The sequence below is a fragment of the Protopterus annectens genome, chromosome 9.part0, assembly GCF_019279795.1.
Source record: "Protopterus annectens isolate FY-2018-M chromosome 9.part0, PAN1.0, whole genome shotgun sequence".
Taxonomy (NCBI): Eukaryota; Metazoa; Chordata; order Ceratodontiformes; family Protopteridae; genus Protopterus; species Protopterus annectens.
The window spans coordinates 588665634-588688860 of record NC_056743.1 but is presented as its reverse complement, the minus strand read 5'-3'; the positions used below and the strand labels follow the sequence as shown (position 1 = coordinate 588688860).

The 23227-nt window shown below is 43.0% G+C and overlaps 1 protein-coding gene across 1 annotated transcript in view; it reads right to left on the bottom strand.

The window, feature by feature from the left end:
- GMCL1 (germ cell-less 1, spermatogenesis associated) overlaps positions 1-23227 on the bottom strand; it is a 1627466-nt gene that overhangs the window by 641064 nt on the left and 963175 nt on the right. The window lies entirely within an intron of this gene.

Genomic DNA, 23227 nt, shown 5'->3' with positions numbered 1-23227 from the left:
TCCCTCGGCTCCGACTCGGCACTTGCTAAGCTCGAGAGTCACTTTTACCAGCTCGAGGCAGCCCCATATCCCATGATGCAAGGCGGTAAGTACCCAGATCTCGTTTGATGACAAAGGGCAATAGCACCAAGCATAAAATACTTCCCAAAGGAAGAAAGAAAACTTACAGATGGAAGAAGGACCAGGTCTGAATGGTCTTCAGCATAATAATTTCTTATAACAAGGTCTGTCCAGGCCAGGGGGAAGGAGGAGGTCGCAAGAAAGAAGGCGAGAAGACAACTAACATGGAACGCTATGGTAGGTACATAACTTCTTAATGTTAAGTTGTCAATCTCGCCTTCATTCTTGCTTGATGGGACCGCGCCCCTAGCACCTCTATCCTGGGTGGCTCAATGGAACAAACTCTTGAGGACTGTAGAGCCAAAGCTGGCTCTGTCCCTGGAGGCCAAGTCCAATTTGTAATGGGAAACAAAAGTGTGAGGAGTGGCCCAAGTGGCGCTGCACAAATAGTGTCTAAAGGAAGTCTAGCTTGAAAGGCTGTAGAAGTAGCTAAGCTCCTAGTTGAATGTGCTTTAGGTTTTGAGCACAGCTGTTTTCCCCTGAGCAGATAAATTTCAGAGATGACCGAAGAAAGCCATCTGGACAAGGTCACTTTAGAAACAGGAAGGCCTTTTTTATTATCCGCATAGGAAACAAAAAGTTGATCAGATTTTCTAAATTTTTTTGTTCTGTCCAAATAATATCTAAGTTGACGGTGGACATCAAGATAATGTAGCTTTTGTTCAGCTCTGTCTGAATAGTTTGGGAAAAATACAGGGAGATCAATGGATTGATTCAAATTGTTCTTTGAAGCGACCTTAGGCAAAAAGGTTGGATTAGTTCTCAAAGATACTCTGTCTTTGTGAAAAACCAAATAGGGGGGTCGAACCGATAGAGCATGAAGTTCAGACACCCTCCTGGCCGAAGAAAATCTTTATAATTAACTTAAAACTAAAAATTAAAGGGTTTTTAGCAAAAAGGGGCTAAAATATCAAAGTAGTGAATCACTTACCAGGAGCTGGTAAAAGGAGGACCTCATAAGCGAAGCGGCAAACGAGATCTGGGTACTTACCGCCTTGCATCATGGGATATGGGGCTGCCTCGAGCTGGTAAAAGTGACTCTCGAGCTTAGCAAGTGCCGAGTCGGAGCCGAGGGATCGGCTCCGAACCCATCAAGCAAGAATGAAGGCGAGATTGACAACTTAACATCCAGACTTTAACAAACTTTAAACAATCCCTGCCTAAGTTGTTAAGGTAGATTCTTAAGTAGGGCAGTAAAATTGGCTAGTTCCGACCAACAAATGACAACATAAGATTTGGTTCTGCCTGCTGTCCATACTAATAAAGTATCACGTCCTCTTAAAAATTTAGAAAATAATTAGAACAATACACTTGCCCAACATTTCATGGAGTTCATTAATTCCAGTGCACTGGACTAGCTCATTCTTACCCCCGCTAGAGGTAGCAACATCCTTGACCTGATCATTACGAACATGGGCGTCCGTTGCTCTACACCAACAGTCAGCTCCTGCCTGCTTAGATCCGACCACAAACTAATCACCTTGGAAATCCACATCCCACCCACCCCACCCCTGAAAAGTTAACCACCATGACAAACTTCTCCAAAGCTAACCTTGGGCTCCTAAAAACAGAGGTGGCTAACTTCAAGGCACCCACGCAAACGGAGAATAGTTGCATGACTGCCAAATCGTACATCAATGCACTGTACAAACATGTACAGAAATGCATGGATCTCACCATACCCAATAAAACCAAGACACTCTCATCAAAAAAGGAAGACAATCTGGTAGTCCCCTGCCGTAACGAAACTCTATAACAGACGGAGGAAACTGATGCGGAATAAGGTGCTGTCCCAAGACTGGAAAAACTCCCTTATCAACCGCAACAAAAAGTTGTGATCCCTCATCAAATCCTTTAAAGCTAGCTATGAAAACAGAATTGCAGCAGATAGTAAAGACAACCACAAGGCCTTCTATAGTTATGCAAAGAATCTCCAAAGCAATATCCAGATTTGCTCTGAGCTACCATGTAAAGAATCTCCATGGCAATACTCAGACTTGCTCTGAGCTACTGCACAATGGTACCTCCAATACTGAGCCAACAGATGTTACCAGTATACTGACAGACAGATTCAGGGCCAACTTTAACCCTCCCCTCCCAAAGGACCAATCATAATACCAGTAGATTGCCAGGCACCCAGTATTACTACTGCACAGGTTAAAACAGCACTGACCAAGGCCAAGAATACAGCTTCTATGGGACCTGACAATATCCCTGGCTATCTTCTACATGAACTACAGAGTGAACTGGCACCTCAACTGTGTGCCCTGCTCAATCACAGCCTCGCCTCAGACTTTGTCCCTACAAAATGGCACACTGCTACAGTCATCCCTCTCCACAAAGGAGGAGCAACTACAAACCCTGGGAACTATCACCCCATTAGCCTGACGAGTCTGATATGCAAAGCTATGGAATGCATCATCATGGGCCTAATAAACAAGGATATAGGGAATCTCCAAACTCTGGATCCCACACAGTTTGGTTTTGTGAAAGGTAGATCATGCCTGCTCAACTTGGTTGAATTCTTTGCATCAGTCACCAGAGGTGTGGATGAAGGCAAGGTCGTTCATACAGCCTACCTTGATCTGGCCAAGGCTTTTGATACCATTCCCCAATCAGGAATCATAGAAAAACTCACTTAACTAGGAATCAACCCCTATATCACTAGGTGGGTTGTAAACTGGCTCACAGATAGAACCTACACTGTGAAAGTAGCTGACTCCAAGTCAGACTGCCAACTAGTCACAAGTGGAGTCCTACAGGGTTCAGTCCTGGGTCCTCTCTTGTTTGGTATCTACTTCTCTGAAGTCCAGACCAACACGAAGGGACTCTGGCTGACAAAGTTCACAGAAGATTGCAAGTTGGGTGCTGTTATTAACTCCCCAAGTGACGTTGACATCCTTCAGAATGGCCTCACTGAGACCAACGACTGGTGTCAGAACCATGGCCTTTAGGTCAATGCCAAAAAATGTGTAGTCATCTCCTTTGGGAAAAACCCAGTTCCCCTGAATTACCACATTGATGATAGTCCAGTGAACACAGAAGGCATTATAAGAGATATGGGAACACAGGTTGACAGCAACCTCTCTTTTGATCACATTGCCATTGTGGTCAGAAAGTCAGTCTATGTGGCACATCTCATTACTAAGGGTTTTGCATCCAGGAAGAAAGAGGTCATTGTCTCTTTCTACTCTTCCCTCATTAGGCCAGTCATCGAGTACAATGCCCCATTTGGCATGTACCTCACTAGACACCTGCAACAACTGGGGAGGCCGCAAAAGTACCTAACAAAGAGGATCCTAGGCCTTAAACACTTGTTCTATATGGACAGTCTAAAAAACTCCAACTATTCTCTGTCTCATATCGCCTACTTAGAGACGATCTCTGCTTGACTTACAAAGCCATGTCTGACTCAACTCTGTTAGAAATGCTACATCTAAAGAAATCCCAATCCCTCCACACCACACGCTCCAGAGACCTCAACCTCATTATCAGAATTAACAGAACATGCTGGAGGGACAGGTTCATAACCCAGAGAGTGCCCATGCTATGGAATAGACTTCCCATACATGTCAAGCAGAGCACCTCACTGACCCTCTTCAAGAGAAATCTTGATGAGTGGATGGGAAACAGAAAATTCACCCTGGGGATAACTCTAGTGGCTCTACTCGACAGAGGCACTGGGAACTAAGGTTGGGTGGCACTATGCCAGGGTAATCCTATGGCTAGGCTTGTAAAGGCCCCAGAGCCATTAGCCTAGTACACACCTATGAACCTATGAACAACAGGATGTGTGTTCACCTGCATTTTGATTGAAGGATATGAACTCAAACTCAAATTGCATGTCACTATTCAGTGACTTCAGTACTTCATGATTTTTCTAAAAACCACTGACTTTATGAGGAACAGACCAAACAAATGAGTGAAAATCTAGTTTACAGGCATGGAAGGGGAGTGTAAACATGTTACACTGCCTTTCTGACAGCACTCTTAAGTGGCTAATTGCTTTACAACTTTGAAAGCTGGCAAAACACTTGGCTTTTTTTCCCCTGTAACTAACAGTACATGGTGCAGACAAAGCTACATGCACTACAAAGAAGTATCATTGGGTCTCTGATCATAACCCTGTGTGTTCTCGACTTGGATGCCAAGATTCAACTCTCTAGGTGAATTTCTTGATATCCATGTCTCAAACCCATAATAAACGGATTATGATCGATGAACCAATCATAATCCTCTACAGTATTAATCTATGTGGATAAAAACATGTACCAAAGCTACCTAGGAATTTAAAAAGATGCAGAATCTTTCTCCCTTGATTTTGGAAGTTAGGGGAAAAAGGCTGACAATTGAGCAACCTGTTTACAGTACCAGCTCAGATACCACTTTTTGGCATAAAAGGGGGATTGGTCCTAAGATTTACTCAGCCTGTAAGGAAGACCATATACAGCTACTTGCAAGAGAACTTGTAACGTGGCGCCCTGATAGCCAGTGTCACAACCACCAAGAACAGTTTTCCAGGAAAGAAACATTTAGGGTACAAAGACAATGGGTTCCAATGCTTCCAAGGTAGATTCATATAAAATCCTGTATCCAAAAAACTGATTAATTGAAAAGCAATCAATAGCTCAGTTAACCAAAACACCAGGTGCACAGTTAAATAAATAATCAAAAAGCAAAAGCAAAAACAAAAAAAGAGTCAAAAAGGGAGATTCCGCATGTAGGCACAGAGTGATGGCAGAATCCTGCACCTTGACAAAAGGATAAAAGTCCTCACAAGAGGAATTTAGCCAAATAAACCTATGTGCTTTCCTATGGAGTCATGCCTCAAGAAGCACTCCAAGAAGAAAACCTCCTGCATTTAGCCAAATAAGAATTTACAGTACTTGGTGTTTTGGCTTCCTGCAGGTTGCTGGCAAATCCCTCTGAGAGCAACATTCTGAAAGGTACCAAGCTAAAAACATCCAGACAGCTTGTCTTAGCATCATGTGGTTTGAGTTCACCAAAGCCCAATGTTTCCCTGCCTTGTATTAGTAGTGTGGAGATCTGTGGGAGCATAAGACTCTCTTTCTCAGCCACTGGGATTAGAAAAGAAAAATATGGTTGCCAGAGCTATAGTACAGCCAACCAATGGGTCCTGAACCCATCTATCCTGAATTTTTGTAACATCTCTGGTAGTAGTGATAAAGGTAGAAAAGCATGTAAGACATCACCATGCCTCTGTATACTGAATGTGTCCACTGGGCAGGTCTTTGTGGTTAGGAATCTGGATCAAAAGGTCTGCAGATGGTGACTTTCATTGGAGGGATAAAAAGTCTACTTGTAATAGGCCCTACATGTAAGTCCAGGTATGTGGTGCAAGAGAATAAAGACCCAACTACAACATGGACAACTCAAGGTCTGTTAGTGACTCAGACAGGGGAAGAGCCAGGAATGGGGCAAGAATGGAAGACTGCTAGCTCAACCGTGCACAGCACCAAATGGCAAATGAGACTGGGGATGGGAACTTGGCATTGCCAAGCCACTAATAGTAGCCTTCATTAGTGTATGTCTGGATGCTGCACACGAGGAAGGTGTAGAATGCCCCCATGGTGATGCAGATGCTAATATCAACTACTTGTGGGTGGGGTTAGGACAAAATGGGAAATACCATAGCTATTCACATAAAGGAGGACTTCCATGTCAGCCCTCAGGAAGATCAGGAGAAGTGGCAGCAATGAGAGCTAAGGCAAGAAGACCAGTAGCAGCCTTTTCCTGTTCAGTCCCTATGGCTCCTGCTGGATAGTCTGTTGGAGAGCTGGCAATAGGAAGGCTGACTGTCCACAGACAGTCATGTTATAAACAGCCTTTATGCTTACTTAGAAGACATTTACTTCTAGCCAGCCCTTGCCAAGTTAGTGCCTATATGTCACATATAGGGAACAAATGAGACAAGACTCACGGGGGGTGATGGTTAACAGGTGAGGAGGTAAAATGCATGCTGGAAGGAAAAAAACTCTACCTATTCTTTAACTGACTTGGGTTCAATTTCCATTTGTAGTTGCTGCTGATGGATATACTTTAGCTTATCCACAATATATGCTGTTTAAAGGCAAAGGTCAGCTGCGCTACCAGCCCTCACATCTTCATGGTTATCCCACAGAGTTATGAGTTGACCCCCCCCCCATGTTTATGCACAATGTGTAACTGTGGTGTTGTCAAAGATCACCCTCATGGTCACTGGCACCAGCTTCACACTGAGGTATTTCAAAGATGAAAGGAGTGCCATCATTTTCATTACCCTGACATATTTGCTTAACATTTCAGGTGCAGACAGTGCACTCCCTAAGTAAGATCCAATGTATTATCCTTTATCAGGGTCTGTTGTCTTTCAAGTAAAACTGTCATATCTGCCCATTTTAACTTTCATTTGTCTGGATCACAAGAAAAACAACTTCTTGATGGCTGGAATATTCAGCATTGCCTAGTGAGGGGTGCAGCAGTGCTGCTGCTGTCACGATGTTCCAAGACAACACTGGGCTTTTCTCACATGCAACCTGGCTAGGGACATCATAAAAATCAAGGCTGACATATACCTCAAAGCAGTGACTATCTCTCTGGCTGTCATTTGGGACTGCTAGGTCCGGTCTGGTCTGTAAACAACAGCTTTAACTGAAGTGCTTTCTCCTGGGGCAGGTTAAAGGTGGTCTCTTTTCTGTCCCCAGAAGGGCTTCCAAAAAGACGTTTGACCTCTTCAGGTACAGGCTTGCTTTGGGAGGCTTAGGGAGAAACCCAAATTGGAAAGGAAATCCACAATCAACGAGAAAGACTGACTCATCCCTCTAGCAAAGGGGTTTGGATGACAATCATACAAGTAAGCATACGTGGGAACAAATTTATCCTCAGAGAGGTGAATGTCAAAGCCAGGGACTTGGTGAACACCTGTGGCACTATGGAGGAGTGACAAACTCGAAATACCTGTCAACCACTTTCAGTATTAAACACCCTGATGGATACAGGCTAAGGTCATATGTTGGATATATGTTCTCTGGAAGGTAAAGCTTTGGTACCCCGGCCAGACATCATCGGATGAAAATCCATATGCTAAGAATATTGTAGCAGTGATTTCAGTTAGGATATCTACCTGTGAGCCTGTGAATAATCATGTTTTACATTTAAGTAACTAGAAAACAAGAGAGGTAAAGTCTGCATAGGGAGAATTTTTAACTTGGGTGATGCAATTTCTTCAGCCTGGAAAAATCCGGAATGGACTTCCAGGGCCTGACCCCCTTGTGATGAGGAAGAGTCTGGAGTAAAGTTCTTCAAGCAGGAAAGACTACTCCTGCTATGCCACATGTAATTCATTATGGGAATTTCCACTAAGTCTACAGACATCTGATCCTAAGGGACTGGGAGGGCATGTCCATAAAAGGTGGAATGGTTCTAAACTCTAACTTGTAATCCTGAAAGACAAAGGCCCTCTCCCATCTCTTGGATATCAAGTAGAAGCAACCCTTCCTGAAGTGAGTCAGCCTGCCATCCAAAACTTGGGCTGAAGGGAGGGAGGAAGGAAGTATTAAGGGATAAAGGGATGGGGGCTGCCAGTATGCTTATGACTGGTGGGGAGGCTCCTGAGCTGGGTAACTTCCACAGCTGCCTTCTTCTTTCCCTGACACCTCCCTTTATTACCCTAGAGGGATAAACGGAAGAGGTTTCAACTCTGACTTAAATTTTCTGATGATAAATTTGTTGATTGCTATTTCTTGTGAAAATCACTGCTGGCTTGACTTTTTTTTAAATGCCATCAATGATTTACTACATTAATTTCCCTTTTTAATTCATAGCAGTGTGACCATGGAGTTAATATATTCACATTAGGAGGCTGTAGAAGGGCTTGTCCCCTGCAAATAAAATGTTTTTTGACATCAAGGTTTTAATTAGTTGGCTGTTTTAGACTATGTTTTCCTATGTCTGAACCTTCAACTAATGTTAACTCTGAACACAGAAGAATTATCTTTCCAGATCTGCTTCATCTTGAAAGATTTGCTCTGCTCAAATTGCCCTGTCCCGGTCTGTTTCCGACAAAAGGCCACAATTTACCCAAGTAGATTCTGCCAGTTTATATTACAATCAAAGATGGCAGGATGAAAAAAGTTGTTTCACTGACGCTACTCTTGGAAAGGTGGCCCAATCAGCAGACCCTTATCCAAGAGTGCATGTAGAAGCATCCCTTTTTGACACATGACTTCCCAATTTTGCTTTAGAAAAAGACAAACACGATCTGAATTTCTAATATCTTTGTAAGGTGTAAGAAGAATTGTAGGTGTCTGCAAACATCTAGGATATAAAGCAGTTGTTCACATTTGTTACAGAAATTGAGTAAAAAACTGTCAAATCAATGTGGACTGATTTAAATTTGCTTTGGATGACATTTTGGGAAGAAAAGTTGGATTTGTTCTCAATGACACTGTCTTTATGGAAAATGAGGAAAGGTGGCTTGTATGAGGATGTATGTAATTCAGGAATTCATTCAGTAGATGTACAGTAGGCTTTGTCTTATCCGGCCTCTCTTTAACTGGCCACCTTTTTAACCAGACATCAAATTTCTGCCATAGCCCTAGCAAAAGACAACAGAGAAGAACCGCACTTCTGCCTCCTCCAGGCTAAAGAATGACAGACATTTGAATTTTAGACTTCATATTCTTTAGAAAAATGCATACTAACACAAATCCTGTTATTCTAGCTGATTTATAATCTATAAATGCTATTTTGTATGCTTTTTCTGATTAACCAGCCATTCGTTAATCCAGCCTAAGGTCCAGTCCAGCGAGACCGGATAAAAGGGAGTATACTGTAACTGCAATTAGAAAAACAGCTTTCCAAGAAAGATACTTAAAATCTGCTAATACTGTTATTTCAAAAGGGTTTCAGAAGCATGACTGTGACATTCCCATGGTGGAACTGGGTCCCTAATCTGAGGCCTCAGCAAGAAAGTTCCTCTAAACAAAAGTTTTAGAGGCTCTAAGAGAAGCAATGGAAGCATGATTATGATTTTGTGAAAAATATGACATAGCTGACATTGGTACTATGATGGTAGAAAAACAAGATCCTTGGTGAAAAGTTCTGAAAGAAAATCCAGTATTGATGGGAGATTAGTATCAAAGGGTCTGAACTCCTTTTCTAACGCCCAAACAGAAAATCAAAGTGAGAACAATAGGAGTGACAGGAGCAAAGACTTGTATAGCAGGCCATATTACTAGAGTAGGAAATCGATCATAATTTGTTATAAGAATTCGAGAAAGATTGCTGGAGATATAGGAAAACAGAAGGGTGAAGGATGAAAGGATGAGATGGGTGTGGATGAATTTGGAAAGAGATAAGACAGGTAAATGGTAGGCTGATGCGTCAGCATAGGGTATTGGTGGTTAGGCTGAGTAGAAGCAGGGGGATATAAGATGGAAGAAGGGAGGGCGAAAACAAAAGGTTAGAGGAGATAGTTGCAACTGAGATGAAAGCAGAGGTGAGAAGGTAACTGGGGAGGAAGTAGGAGTGAGGTAACTGAACCTGGGTTAGAGTAAAGGGGATGGGAATCAGCTTGGTTTGGAAAAAGTATAGATGTGTGACCTAAGTAGGAAGTCTTTTAGTTTACACTTGAATGTTTTGACATTAGTGGTAGTTCTGATATCTAAGGGTAGTGCATTCCATAGTTTGGTCATGGAGTAGGAGTATAGACATTGTCTTGCAGTTTTATTTAGTTTATAAAGAGTTAGAAGCTGCTTGTTTTCAGACTGGAGATCTTGGTTAGGTGTGTATATTTGAAGTATTGATTTTAAGGCAAGGCAGGCTTCAGGACTGTAGACAATTTTATGCGCAATTGTAAGTTGGGTGTAGTTGAGATGTTGGGGGAATGTTAGCCAGTTAAGGGGGGGGGGGGGGTAACAGCCAAACAGTGGTACTTAAAATATGATACACCTGTTGCAACTTTAGCGATTTTGTTATAGCAGGATTCAAGCTTAATTTTTAGTGTAGTCTGAAGATTGGTTAATATGGGGACAGGTAGGTTGAGGCTAATGTTGTTTTGATAGCTGTAGCCATGAAATTGTGTGCTGATAGAGGAACCCTAGTTTGAGAGGGGTTTTCTGATAGTGTTATGTATGTGGAGGTCAAAGGTAAGTTTCTTGTATACTGTTATTCCTAGTAACTTGGTATAAGGGACTACTTCAATTTCTGTGTGGTTTAAAGAAAATATTTTGAAGTCAGTAGGCTTGCACTTGCTGTAAAAAGGGGGAGCTTGGTTTTGCTAGGGTTTAGTAGTAGTTGTTCATTACTGAGCCAAGATTCAATGGAAGAGAAGGCAGTCTGTGTTATTTGTCTGAGGTGTTCTATGCTGTTGGAAAAGGAGATGAGAGTTGAGTCATTGGTGTACTGGATTAGGGAACTTTGGTAGGAAGGAGAATGGAGATTATATATGAAAGTGTTAAAGAGCAGCGGTCCAAGGGTGGATGCTTGTGAAACACCTGGTTTATTGATTATATATTGAGAGAGACAGCCTTGCCATTTCACTCTTTGTTGTCTGTCACATAGGTAGCTGGAAACCACTGTAGAGAGGAAGTAGAAAGGTCAAGGGAAAAAGCTGCTGTAAGAGTTTGAGACAGTATCGAAGGCCTTCGATAGATCAAGAAATAGTGCTGAGGTTAATTGTCCAGAGTCCCTTGCTTTACTGATTGTGCCAATGAAGGCTATTACTGCGGTTGTTGTGCTATGAGAAGGTTTAAAGCAGTGTTGGGTGGTGTTAGTAGGCTATTGTGGATTACATGGTCAAGGAGTTGTTTGTGTACACATTTTTCCAGCAGTTTCAAAAGAGGAGATAGAATCACGATGGGGAAGAAATTTTTTTCCAAAGGAAGGAATGTGGGATTCTGAGATGGATCTATTAATCAGAATACCAGCTGGGTATGCAATGGCATCACAGCAGCAGTTTTCAGGAATTCATCTGGAAGACTATCAGCATAAAGAGAGCAGTGTTTTATTTTATTCAGTACTTTACATACATAGCTAGTGGATAGAGGGTGTAGTCAGAAGGCTGAGACTTAGAAGCCGTAGCAGAGAGGCTTTGAGTAGAGAGGGAAGGGTGTGTGTTACGTTTGAATGACATCTGAGAGAGAGGTGAAATGTGAATATCTATGGGGTTGGAAATATGGGGCTTACTGGGATCATTACCCAAGTAAGCTATGCTTTCAATAAAGTGGATATTAAACAACTCTACAATTTGAGGTTGAGATTTGTCTGTAAATGGGGAGGGGGTTGTTTGCGTCATGGGATGAGAAGTGATGAGATAGTAGACCAAAACATTTGGGGTTGTTTTTGTTGTCTACTAGTTGTTGAATAAAATATTGCTGCTTATTGATAGCTATAAATGTCTTTGCTTGGTTGTGTATGTGTCTATAGTTTTGGAGATTATGTTCTTTTCTATGTTTTTGCCATTCCTTCCAGGCCTTATCTCTGTTTAGTAGTATTTTTTGTGGACTTTGTTAGTCAAGTAGTATGGTTGATTTCTGTTCTTTTTATTTGGAGTGGTGTTAGGCTATTAAGTGTGTCTAGGAATAGTTTGTTAAAGATGTTAGCTGCATTGCTCAGGGGTAGTGTTTTCAGTTTGGACTAGTTTAAGGATTTGAGTATATCAGTAAAATGTTGCTGTCTGAAGTTGGTTAGATTACAGGAGATTTTATAATAAGACATTTGGGTAGGTGGGTAGTTGTTCTATATGTATATACAGGTAAGTGGTCACTTAATGTGTCTGGAAGAGTACCGAAGTTGGAATATTTATTTGGGTCTGTGACTATAATCCAGTCGAGAACTGATTCTTAGTCGTTACCTTTAGGAATTCTAGTTGGAGTTGTAATGAATTGCATGAAACCAAAGAGATTTATACTGTTGTGTGGAAAGTCTGAGATTAAGGTTTGCCAGTTGATATTAACATCACCCATGACAATCACTTCACTGGACATATTTTGAGATAACCAGGACAGGATGTCCTCTAGTATGGGAGTGTTGTGACCTGGGGGGATATACAGAACTGTAATACAAAGTTGCTTAGTGTTACTAAGTTTTAAGAAGGCTATGAGGAGTTCAGCATTACTAAATTTAGGGACTGGCTTGGAGTAGGGTATTACTGTATATGGGTTGGGATAGATTAAAGCTACCTCTCCTGCTTTTTATGAGCTCTATCAGATCTAATTATACTGAAGCCTGGGGGAGAAGTTTGGAGTCTTGTATATTTGGTTTTAGCCATGTCTCTGTGACTATGAGTAGGTCAAGGGCATGCTGGAATAGCCATACATGAACATATGTTATTTAATTGCAAATGTTACGCATGTTTAGTGTGACTAGAAGTAGCTTGTTAAAGTAATTAGAAGGGGATCTACTATAAGAAAGGGAAGATGGAGTGGTTCCTGGGTTCAGGTGGATGTCCCCACACTGGGATAAATCTGAGAAATGATAGGAGTAATGGTTGGCACTGATTGTTTTTATTTTAGATTTTAGTTTTGAGAGGAGCAATAGTTCACAGTTGGAGTAGGGTTGTAAAATTTTATGTTTTACAAATAAAAGGGTGTGTGATGCAAATAGGCTAGCTGATGCACTGAAGTAACTTTTTGTTTGTATGTCACGGCTTGTGTTGGCTGTAATAGACATTTTGATAACGCTGACTTTGTGACTTCTGAGTGCTGTGCAATGTCTTAGGAGTGAAAAGGATAGTGTGAGGCAGACGAGATAGATTGTCATATGCCATGTTAAGAGTAGCTAATAGGAGTAAGAAGGAAAAGAGAAGGGGAATGTGGTAGGAGTAAAGATGTTACTGGGATTAATGTGGCAGGTAAGAGGGTTAGGTTACTTTGAGTGATTAACTTTGAATGGTTGCCTGGGGGTGTGGTATAATATGAGGCTAATTGGAGATGTATGTGACTGGTGGAGAAGTCTAAGGGGTGTGATTAAGGATAGTATAAATGTAACTGAAGTGTGGGTGGGTGGGAATTGGGAGTAGGATAGGGGAGCAGAGTGATCACAACAGTGGAATGAAACAGGCTGACCATGATGCACAGGGAAAAAAAAACAGAGAGGTGGCTTTCAGGTAAGTATGTAAAGTGATAGGAAGAAAAAATATTCCCAACACTTCTACTGATAAATGTTTTGTATTTAGCTATACCTGCACCTTATTCTGTTATACAAAAATGATCTAGCTGAATTTTAAAACAACAATCTTCTCGATATGGGCTATATAGAAGGGATATTTAAACGACCAACAACTGACCTACAGGGGCGGAAGGGGGAGTCCTCTAGCTGAATGCATTGCACAGAACAAGGTAATACTCTAATGGAAAGTTAGTTAAAACTATAACAATGTACTCTGCTTTTCTGAAGAGTTTGCCATAAATATAATTTATAACATTTAGTGTCTCTACTTTGTGACAGCGGTGAGGTCTGCGGTGGGAGTGATGGATGCGTTTAAGGTGGAGGTGGGATTACATCAAGGATCAGCTCTGAGCCCTTTCTTATTTGCAATGGTGTTGGAGAGGTTGACAGACGAGATCAGACAGGGGTCCCAGTGGACCATGACGTTTGCAGATGACATTGTGATTTGTAGTGAGAGTAGGGAACAGGTGGAGGTGACCCTGGAGAGATGGCGATCTGCTCTAGAGAGAAGAGGAATGAAGGTCAGCAGGACTAAGACAAAATATGTGTGCGTGAATGACAGGGAGGACAGAGGAATGGTGAGGATGCAAGGAGTAGAGGTGGCGAAGGTGGATGAGTTTAAATATTTGGGACCAATAGTTCAGAGTAATGGTGAGTGTGGAAGAGAGGTTAAAAAGAGAGTACAGGCAGAATGGAGTGGGTGGAAAAGAGTGTCAGGAGTGATTTGTGACAGACGAGTACCAATAGGAGTGAAAGGGAAGGTCTACAAGAGGGTAGTGAGACCAGCTATGTTATATGGGTTGGAGACAGTGACATTGACAAAAAAGCAGGAGTTTGAGCTGGATGTGGCAGAGTTAAAGATGTTACGATTTGCACTGGGTGTGACGAGGGTGAACAGGATTAGGAATAAGTATATTAGAGGGTCATCCCAGGTTGGAAGGTTTGGAGACAAAGCCAAAGAGGCAAGATTACGTTGGTTTGGACATGTGCTGAGGAGGGATGCTGAGTATATTGGGAAAAAGATGTTAAGGATGAAGCTACCAGGTAACAGGAAAAGAGGAAGACCTAAGATAAGGTTTATGGATGTGGTGAGAGAGGACATGCAGGTGGTTGGTGTGACAGAGCAAGATGCAGAGGACAGGAAGAAATGGAAACAGATGATCCGCTGTGGCGACCCCCTAACGGAAACAGCCAAAAGAAGATGATGATGACTTTACAATGGTGTAGTTCTACGGGCAATGCAGTGAGAGTCATTAGAGTGTCACAAAAGAAATGCGCTGTTCCCTAAGGTTGCTGCACTGGCCAGGGAGGGTGATTTACAGCCACACAGTGCAGGAAGTCTTAAGTAGATATATTAGAAAAATGTCACTTGAGTGGGTACAGGCAAATTGATTTATAATGGTGTAGTACTGATGCAGTAGACTGTCACAGAAGTAAAGTACTGCCCTCTAAGGTAGCTGCACTGGCCAAGGAGGTTGATTTACAGCTGCACCACATACAAGGTTTTAAGTAGATATATTAGAAAAATTCCACTTGAGTAGGTATGGGCAAATTGACTTAAACACTGTGGGGACTCGCGCAGCTAGGGGAAGTCCAAGGGGAATCCGGTATGCTAAGGGCTAGGAGTGTTTGTTGATGAAGCAGCAGAATCCTGGAAGTAGCAGTTAGAAGCCAATCATCTAGATATGACAAGACCTAGATCCCTTGCAGTCAGAGATGAACTGCTACCATTGCCATAATCTTGGTGAACACTTGGGGGCCTGTGGTAAGACCAAATGGCAATGCTTTGAACTGAAAAAGACTGGCTCCCAGCTGGAAACAGAACTCTCCTGGACTGTCTCTGTACCACTATATGATAGTAAGCATCCTAGAGATCTACAGAGCACATCCAATTGTCTTTCCTCAACAAGGGTAGTATATAATGTACAGTGACTATCAGTAACTTTGTCTGTGTCTCAGATTTACTGAGTTGGCTTAAGTCCAATATCGGCCTGAGGTCCCACTTTCTTTGGAACTGAAAGGAAATTGGAACAGACTGCGGATTCTAATTGGTCTGGGGGGGGGACCCACTGGATGACTTTCTTTCTAACAACCTTTAAATTTCTGTTGCTGCAGCTTCCAATTGATTGGCTGGAATGTCCAAAATCTTTAATCTCTTCTTTGCAGGATACAAAATGGGAATGGTATAGCCTGTTGTAAGTATTCTTAACACCCAGGAATCCAAAATAATGTCTTGTCAGGCTTGTGAGTGAAAGTTTAAGTACACCCTGACTACCTCCAGAATGCAGCATTGGAGTAACCCTTCAGGGGCACTGACACGTTTTTTTTTTTTTGGTAAAAGGTCCATGAAAACCCTGATTATTCAGTCCACCTTTGCCTCTAGGATGATGTCTTTTTGAATTGCCTCTCCTTCTGCCAGCAGTGTCATGGTGAAAACCCTGTCATTTTCTCAACCATATTTTCTTCCCACTCCTTTGATTCCTGGAATAGGATCTTTGCAGGGTGGATAAACAGATTCCTACAGCAGATATGGTCTTACCATCTTACTGACTCCTAGTAAACATCTCTAACTTCTGCTAAAAACAGTGTGGAATCGTCAAAGGGGGTATTAATAAAGGATGTCTTGAAGCTTTCTGTGAAACTGCATAGCCACATCCATGCATGGTGATGAGTGCCAAAGCCTCAAGAGGAAGACATGGCTCAGAGAATCTCAATGCCTGTACCAGCTGCTCTTTCTGTACAATCTGCTGCTTTGAATAGCGAGCAGATGGTTACATTAGAGGTAGATTTGTAGGGTACACATTTGGGTGTCCACTGTTTTTTGAACATCTGAAGGCAAGTTACTCGACAGGGATTTGGAAATCACCTTGATCAAGTCCTTCTGAAAATGAGTTAAGTATGCAATGTAGTTCAGTGTTCTGAGTGCAAAGGTCACTGAAACATATGCCCGTTTCCCTAATTTGTCCAGTGCCCTTGATACCCTGTTAGGGGGATGGACAGAAGAACTCTCGTTGGACAATTCTTTCTTTGTGGCTGCTGCTACTACCATGGCATATACTGAGGGTCCTTTCATCCAGTGCTTCCTATCATTTGGGACTAATAAAATCCTGTTGTTTCTTTTTTTTTTTGGGGGGGGGGTGTTGATTCTGTGACATCAGGGTCCTTCCATGTGCTCTGTGCCATAAAATCTATGAGGGCATCTGAAGGACGGACCAACTCAGGATACAGATGAGCCAGTCCTGAAAGCTTTGAGAAATGCATATTTGTCTGGGGAAGGAGTTTCAGTGGAGCAACCCCCTCTTCTGCTTCATCAATTCTAGGATGTCTCTGAAGGTGACTTCTTCCAGGGGGAGATCTAGAGGATCCTTTGCCCTCATTTAAATCTGTGTCCTCAGTGACTGACTCAGAAAAGGAGTCTATGTGCTTACATTTGCACGTCTGTTTCCTGGGAACATGCCTCTGGGGTTCTGGTGGAGACAAGCTGATATCAGACTGGGAACTCCAGTGCCAACTCGTCTCTAAGCATATGGATTCTGACTGTCCCTGTGACTTGAATGAGAGGTGTAAGGAACTGGTTCCGCTGGGTAGCGGGACAAATACGAACTTGGTACACACACCTGCCTTCTTGGCACACCCAAAGCCCTTTCTACAGCCTTGATATCCAACTTTGCAAGTGGCGCTGAGGAAGTGTTCCCTTTGTCAAAGGACTCAGGAGCCTTCCCTGTTCCAATTGAGTCAGCTCTGAGGAAGACCTTGGACCCAAGTTGATGAGTGCCAAAGCCCCAAGAGGAAGACATGGCTCAGAGAATCTCAAAGTCAACTCCACCCTGGGAACCCAATACCAACACTTCAGCTTTGGGACTCTTCTTAATTCGGTAACATCTTTATTGTAAGAGTAAGGGACGTAGTCGACATCGAAGTCACCTGGACTGCTGGATCAGAATGAGGTGTGCTGAAAGGGTTATGACCAGTAGGAACTGGTTCCAAAGACCGAACCAATACCAGAGGAAAATATGATGGGGTCGATGGGCCTATAAATAGACCTCCCTTGAAGGAATGTATTGAGAGAGGGCTTCCAGCCGGATCTGTGTCCTTGAAAATTTCCTCATCATTCAGTCAACATCTATTTTTGTGATACTTCTAGCAGATTGGACTGACCTTGATGATGATGCTATAGAGGGAGGTTTGGAAAGGGCATTTGTCTTGTGAAATGGGTGAGTGGAGCTGAGGGATCACCATTTCTGGGGAAAGATGACTTGAGGAGAAGGAGTTCAGACGTGACTAACAGGTAGATCTGACTGCCCTGATATCTTGGGCACTGGACCTGACAGATTAGTTGGATCTGAGGACCTTTTCCTTGGCTTTTAGTCTTTTTTTTTTTTTACAATTTCTTTTCCTCACACCTTCTATTTGAAGACTTTTCCTTTTCTCTGTGCTTCCCTTTAGACTTGTCATTTTTCTTCTCTGTTCTGCTGCTGGGGGAATCTGATGTTGGTCTGCATTCAGAAGACATAAATGAAGCAGAAGACCATGTCTGTGGGGGAAGCAAGCCTTTTATAATAATTTTTTCCCTCCTACCTTGAATAGCCCTAGACCCAAAGGCAGCATAACTGTCACAATCTCCCTGTAAATGAGTTGCATCTAACCAGTACACACAAAGAGCATGTGAATCTTGGGTCCATAAGATGAAAACTTTTTAAAACCTGAGTCTGACAGAAACCATCAATAATTCAAACTCTGAACTACACAGCAATCCAAAAACTCACTTCTATGAAAAACTATAAAAAAAAAAAAAAAAGTTATGTATTCACCATAATGTTCCATCTGAGTTGTCAATTTCCATGTTATCCTCAAAGGATGAGTTCAGTTCTGATTCCTCTGAGCCGACTTGGCCACTTGCTAAAGCTCGGTTCAACCAAAAACTATTGAGCTTCCCCTCTACCCATAATGCAACTGGTTCATTATCTCAGATCTCGTTTGCCGCTATAAGCTTCAGACGTGTTTTTTGCCTTATTCTTGAGCTTTTCAGATAAGTGAATTTCTACAGTGTTTTTCTCTTATATTTCTTCCTGTTTTTCATCAAATCTTCTTTCTCTAGCTATCCCATCTTTATTGCTGTTTCCCCTCTACATTTTTCGTACTTTGTGTACTTCTTACGTACTATTGTTAGTACCTTCCTCTCTACCCTTCGGTAGCTTCTTTTACCATCATTGGAATTTCCTTACCTTTCCACCTCTACACAAAAAAAAAGTTTCTATCTGTTCGACTATCCCTTCTGTCCTTATGTGTGTGTGTGTGGTGTCTTCTGCCTTCCTGTTTTAGTATGGCAGAGAAGAACAAGGAAAAGGAGAAAACCCCTGCAGGGTTTAAAAGCTGTGTGAAGTGCTCTCACAAGATTCCCTTTTCAAACCAGCACTCACTATGTGTTTTCTGCTTAGGAACTCACCATTTACAAGACTGCTCCAGTTGTCATTCTTTTAGCCATCGGGCTTTAGTGGAGTGTGAAAACAAGGGGTTGTTACCCTCCTCCTTTGGTGAGGCTATTTCTGGGTCATCGTCCAAGGATCCTACTGCATACAAATCTACAGCCTTCAAGTCAAGTCTAGGTTCCTCGACCTCGTATTCCAGATTTCTGAAGGCAAAGGAACAGTTCTTCGGGGCAAATACCCTTGTTGGCACTGACTATTAAAAAGTCTAAGTTGTTGGTTCCACCTGTTTCATCAGTGCCTACAACTCAACTGATGGGTACCAACATTTTCCTCAGTACCACCTTCAGAAAAGACAATACCTTCAACACCAGCTCACCCTCCAAGCACCTTTCCTCCTCTGACTCCTCTTTACTCTGGTGGTCCAGTGCAGCCTGCCTCTGTTCCTAAGTTGTCATCTTCATCGGAGCCGACTGTGACTCTGAGCTTTCCAGCTTGCTCAAACAGGAGACCTCCCAGAGCCGTACCTGTCCTATTGGTCCTGAGGCGTTTGAGGTGACCCAAGTTTTTTCATGAGTTGTCTCTTCTCCTTGGTGTCTCAGCATGGATTAGCTCGACTCTGGCTTCCACTTCAGGAAGGCTCTGTCTCAGTTGGGGGAGACTGTGGTGCCGAGATCTGTTCTTCGGGCCCAGACTCAACTCCTAGCGTGGGTGGATCGGTTTCTGAGGCAATGGAGAGGGCCTTGTCTGTTCCTACATATCAGCCAAGTCCACCCTCCACCTCCCCCCAGAACAGCCTTCCAAGTCACTCCTTGCACCAGAGTTTCATCCAATTCATCCAGTCGGACAGCTGGTGTCATGACCTCAGGCACCACCACATTTGGGACTACCCTCTTCCGACACCTCCCCAGAGATTCCCACTGTTCCTGTTCCCCTGAACAGGAAGTATAAGAGGAAACACATTGATTCCCCTGAAGAGTCATACACTGAGGACACAGATTTTGAGGAAGGTGAAGGATCCACATTATCACCTCCTGATGATGTCTCTTCTGGAGACGTACTGTAAATTTTGAAACAGAGAGGTGGTTGGCAGTCCAACAATCCTACGTAAGAGGAATCTGTCTGCCTGCAGGCTTTTGGCACCCAACTATCTACCTCCTGGGTGACTGCACCCACTGATGAGCTCACCGAGTTGATCTCTCAGTGGGCATGGAAGGCCCCCGACTCTATTCAGCCAATAGCTCGGAGACCAGACAAGATCATAACTGCACCCTTGGACAAACCCTTCTGGTCCAAGGGCTTACCAGCAGATGCCATGGCCGTGGCAGCAGCCACCAAAAAGGACCTGGCAGATGAAAGCTCCACATCCATCCTCCTAATAAGGAGTCTAGAATGGATAGGATAGGGAAGCGAGTTTATGCTTCATTGACCTTTACCTTACTGTCTTTGAATTACCTGGCACATTTTACAAGGATGCAGAGAGATCTGATTAAAGAACTTTCGGCTATCCTCTCAGGAGCCATTTCTGACAAGGTTCGGGATTCCGTAACTTCTCAGTTGGCCACCCTGACTTCTCTATTTCCATCTCATCCATGAGGCTCATTTCCCATGCAGCCGAAGAAGCAAGAGCCATCAGGTCAGGTGTAACCTTAAGGAAACATGCCTGGATGCATTTGTATGACTTCGCGGAACTCTTCAAGTCTACGTTCGTCAGTGCTCCCTTTGACGGCACATCCTTGTTTGGGCCCAAAGTTAAAGACACACTCACTAGGTGCGAAAGGGATGGAAAGACTCTTTCTGCATGCATTTTTCCACTCCTCAGAGACCCTTTTTGAGGAACCAGCACACTGGTGGAACAATGTGGTTCAGAAAGTCCCAAGGGTCCTTTCCTGACACATGTACTGACAGCTCCCCGGGGACATAAGGGGAGCTCCAATGGTAGAAGACACCCTCACAGCAGAGGGGGCCCACAAAAGGTTTCTGAGATTTGTTTTTCAGTAAACCTTTCCAGCACTCCTGAAAGGAAGGCCTGAGTGCCCTCCTCTGGAGGCAGCTGGGGGTCACTTTTCCCTGCACCAGAGAGCATGGCTTCAAATGACTTCAGACAAATGGATGCAGGGAATTATATCCAGTGGTTATATTATTCCCTTTTCACTAACCCCCATCCTCTTACAAAAAAATCCTGGATATTCCACCCAATCAAAGGGATCAAACAGCGCTAGAAATACAAAAGCTGTTAGAGAACTGAGCCATCCAAGAGGTTCCCCTAGACCAGATAAGATCCAGAATTTACTCAAGGTTCTTTTTAATGCCAAAAAAGACAGGGGACTGGAAACCTATTCTAGACCTCTACAAACTGAACGGTCACAGTTCAGTCCATTCTTCTGTTCCTGGAAAAGGTTGACTGGATGTGCTCCAGAAGTCTCCAGGATGCATACTATCACATAAAAATGCACAAGTTATCCAGGAGGAGCCAGTCACTACCAATTCAGAGTACTGCCCTTTGGTATCACCACAGCCCCCACAGTGTTCACCAAATGCATGGCAGTAACAGCAGCACACTTGAGAATGCACAGATTCAGAGTGTTTCCATTATCTAGATGACTGACTCCTCACTGCCTTGACCAGGCATCAACTCAGAGAAGCTAGACAAAAGGTTCTTCAAATATGATCCTCCTTGGGAATAACTGTCATCTACGAAAAATGTCACCTTGAAGCAGCCCAAGTCCTAGAATTCATAGGTGCAGTTTTAAACACAAAAACCACCATAGCCTCTCTTCCTCCAGAAAGACTATGGACAATTCAGACATAAGTTTTGAGTATAATTAGCAAGAACAAAGTGCCAGACAAAGTGACTCTTCGAGCACTGGGTTCCATGGCAGCATCAATAACTCTTGTACCCCAGGCCAGATAGAATATGCAAATTCTTCAGTGATTACTTATGGCACAATGGTCAATACTCACTCATCCCATGTCCACACTAATTTCCAAGAAAGATTTAATGTGGAGGACTTGATCAGAATAAATTTTGCAAAGTTGTCCTTTTTCTCTCCCTCAACCCAAGACCATAGTGACCACAGACGCCTCCCTGCCTGGGTGTGGTGGGCACTGCAGTGGAAAAACAGTCCAAGGCACTTTTTCCCCAATAGAGGCCTCGTTACACATCAATGTTCTAGAAATGAGGGCTGTGCTCTTAGCGTTGCAAGCCTTTTAGAATGCTCTCTCCTATGGAGCAACTGGTATTCATACATACAACATGTCTGGTATATCAACAAACAAGGAGGAATCAGGTCTTATCTACTATGTTGAGAAGCCCCGAGAGTGTGGCAATGGGCGATCTCATCAAACCACTTTCTTATAGCAATGCACATTCTGGGGAAGTCCAGTGTGATAGACAAATTAAACAGGTCCATTCTTCTACCTCACAAGTGGTCTCTCAATTAGTGTGTGTCCAGAAGAATTTTTTAGTCATGGGGCCAGCCTCACTGTTATCTATTTGCCTCTCCCCTGAACAACAAATGCAGCAGCTATTTTGCCCTAATCCCCCCAATGAGGGATAACTTGAGGGATGTTCTTCTCCACAGTCTCCAGTCTTCTTTCTGCCTTTCTGCCAACACCGTTGATTCCCAAATTTCTTCAGAAAGCCATCAGGTTGAAGAGCAAAGTATTCCTCATAGCCCTCTTTTGGCCTCAACAGATTTGGCTCCCCTTCCTTTGGCCTCACCTAATCAATCAACCTTGGATACTGGATCCAATTCCAGATCTCCTGTCTCACCCAACAGGCATGGTACATCCCGACAGTCAGACTCTCAAGCTGACTGCTTGGCATCTCCACTTCCAGTAGTAGCCAAACAACCGATGCTCTCTTGTCCTGATCGATGCATTCTACTTTCATCTCGTAAACTTTCCACATGACAACTGTATTCTAGCAAATGGAAAAAGTTTGTATATTGGGCTCTGTAGAATGACACTGACCCCTTTTCAGCCCCAATTCATGAAATCCTGAAATTCTTGGCATCCGTTTTTGACAGTGGAGCCTGTCTCCACAATTAAAGTTCAACAGGCAGCCATCTTCAACTTCCATATTGAAAACTTCAGATCTATTATTTTCTAATGATACTAAGAACTCGCCTACAGAAATATCTAGAAACACACCAGAAATATTCTTAAGGTAACTATGAAAAAACATTAAAAACCTAAACAGTACAATCTAAACTTAACAACTAACACTTTACTACACAACAAAATCCTAAAGTGCAGAGTCACAAGAAGGAAAAATATTTTAAAGTCTTTCACTTATTGTGAACAATCAGAAGAGCTCTCAAACACACATCTGGATGAGTCAGGTGACAAATGAGATTTGAGGTAAAGTAGGTAGAAGGAGGGAATTGTGGGTACGGCAGAAGTCAGCGCCTTAGATGGAAAGGCCTGGAAGAAAGTGCCGAGGTCAGATCAGATTGGATCTCACAACCCACAAGTTGAACAGGATGAAAACGGACATCAGATCCCCA